Consider the following 2936-nt stretch of genomic DNA (forward strand, 5'->3'; position numbering starts at 1 on the left):
CACAAGAATTGCATCCTTTGGCAGGATCATGACCATTTTCTTAATGGGGATCAGACCTTGTGGGAAAGATTAATCCTTCATCCTCAAATGGACACAAGTTCATTTTGACCGCTATATAGACCTAAAAATGGTCTGAAGATAATTAATTAAATAAACAATTATTTAATTAATCCCCCTCCCAATTTAATTAAATTCATTAGCAATTTGATTAAATTCTCCCTTTCATCTACTTTTTAATAAATCTAAGGATTTATTCATTAAGTTCGTCCCATGGTCCCCTTTGATTAATTAATTCAAATTAATTAATCTTCCCCCTATTTCAATTAATTCTTCTAATCCCCTAATTAATTAAAACAAATCAATTTATGAGTTGTTGAGAATTAATTAGTCTTTTCCTATTATTTGAATTTTTAAATTCAAATTACCCACATGCCTCCTAACTTCTAACCACCTGACCTAACCATCCCTCTAACCTAACCCATTCCACCTAACCTTGGGTTTGTGTAACCCTATCCTATCTTGCACATTCTAACCTCCTTATCCTAACCTCTTATGGTGTGGATATTCTTCCCTTGAGATACATGGCACTTTGGCCACATATCTCCTCTCTTGGACACTTTCCCTTTTATGAGAAAGGCTCCTTGACACTTGTCACCACAAAGATGACAAGTGTCCCTTCCTCCAACCTCTTCTCCAACCTCCTCCAATTTCACCCTTGATATCTTTAGACTCAATCTTGACTATTGATTCCTGCCACCTCATCCTTGGCCTTGGAAATCCTATAAATATCCCCCATTTTGGAGCACAAAGGATCCAATCTCATTATCAATTTAGGAATTGTTACTATAGGCATATCCATTCTAGCATATTATTTGAGCATTGTTATCATAGGCAATTGCATCTTAGATTTAGCTTAATTTGATATTTTTCTAGCATAATTGTTGAATCATGTAGCTTAATCAATCTCTTTTCTAACTTAATTGCATCATCATCATAGCTTAATCATGCATATAATTAGCTTAATTAGTCTCTTGGATCAATATAGCATTATCAATCTCATCTTTGCATATCATTCTAGGTGTAGTCAAGTCACTGGGATTGCTTATCCAGATCTGAGAGCAAATCCATTCTCGTATCTCTTAGGAGGTGATAGGTCGCTTTGTCATGGTTCATTTTTAATTTGCTTCTTATTTTCTAGCCATGCTTTTAATGATCTATTGAGTGTTTGTGTTGCAGCTGCAGGTATCACACTTCATAGGCATGAAATTTTGGTGCCCACCGTGGGGCCGAAAAATCTCATTTTTTTCCTCTTAACATCATCAAATTTTCAATCTAGCAGGTTTTTGGCCAGATCTGATTCAAAATTTCATATGAGTTCCCTTTCTGTCTTGTACAAGTTCCTTTGTGCCCTCGTATGATCAGGTGAGAATTGTCGTACTCAATTCTTCTTCTATGTTTTCAAAACAGATTACATTTTAGGGTTTTCATGCTTTAATTTGATTATTACTAGTGCTAACCCTGGTTTGTTGGTGAGTTTTTCGACAGCCTAATTGGTTTTTGTAGGACGATTGTCGAAGATTACGCTTGTTAAAGATTCATTTCATCAAAATACATCATGACTACTAATGTATCTATTTTGCAGGTTGCCTATGAGGACTCAACCAAACTTTATGTCTTCTTTAAATTTTTTAGGCACAAAATGAACAAACATGTCTTATGTGTTTTGATGATAGGCGAGTATGCTCTCACCTTTCTTAGGTGATCAGAAAGCAAGACTCATCTTTTACTTTCAATAGTGCATATCTTTTAGCAGGTCTACCCTCTCGAGGAGCCTATAAGGCCAAAGCCATTAAGACTGGTGAGAGGGGAACGACCCAAGTGGGAATGACTAATGCCAAGTACTCCAACCCACTATAAAATAAATGTGATTTGATGAAAATCAATTCAACAACAGTGCTCAGGAATATCTCTCCTTCGTACCTTCAGGTATATCAAACCTTGGTTTTCAAGGCTGGGAGACCTATGAATTGAGTTTATACCTTGATGCACCGAACAAATCCCTTACTAGTTTCGATTAAAATTAGAAGCTACCCGATTCACCTCTGAAAGGGAGATAATCTTTGTGCAAGAGAGATAGTAACTCTCCCAAGACACTTGTCATATCGTGCCCCAATTAACGTTTGGAGTCGGATAATACGACATTGAGAATCTATTGTGTGAGACTCAATGACCGTATTCTAATTAGCTATTGGGTGTGTACCTAAGTTTGCAAGCAAATATTTTATCTCTCAACCAACTTCCTTAGGTAGCGTACTGTTCTTGAGGTCACTTACCATATCGCGTGTTCACTGTGTCTTCGTCCCTAAAACAAAAAATCAAACATCGAAAAAACTGGAAAACATAAGCAAAACATCAAACTTCATTAATGAAAAATCTGTCCAAACAAAGTTTTTGTCTCTGTTTCTGTCCTCTGTCGTACGAGTTTGTTAGTTTGTCGTATGAGGCATCTAGTTTATCATCCGATCCAGTGAGAATTGCCGTGTGAGTCATCTTAGCAGAAAAATTTATGTTATCTTTTATCGTCTGGCCCAGTGGGATTTGTCATACGAATCATTTTAGTAGAGAATTTTGTGTCATCTTTTGTCATCTAGTTTTGTGAGAAAGCTCGTACAAGTTTATGTCTTCTGTCGTGTGATATTTTTGGTTTGTCATATGAGCCTGTCTAAATTGTCGTTCGGGGTTGTATAAGGCGTCGTACAAATTTATGTCTCTGTCTGTCCATAACTGTCTTCTTGCATGTCTTTTTTAGATCTATCATATTTTCTTGGTCAGTTTACAGTGAGCATAAACACTTGGTATCTGTCATTCTATGCTTAGATTGTCTCCTTGGTTCACTTGGTCAAGTTATCATCTATCAAATTGGATTCTAGAAATAG

Source organism: Cryptomeria japonica, chromosome 11 (assembly GCF_030272615.1).
Source record: "Cryptomeria japonica chromosome 11, Sugi_1.0, whole genome shotgun sequence".
Taxonomy (NCBI): Eukaryota; Viridiplantae; Streptophyta; class Pinopsida; order Cupressales; family Cupressaceae; genus Cryptomeria; species Cryptomeria japonica.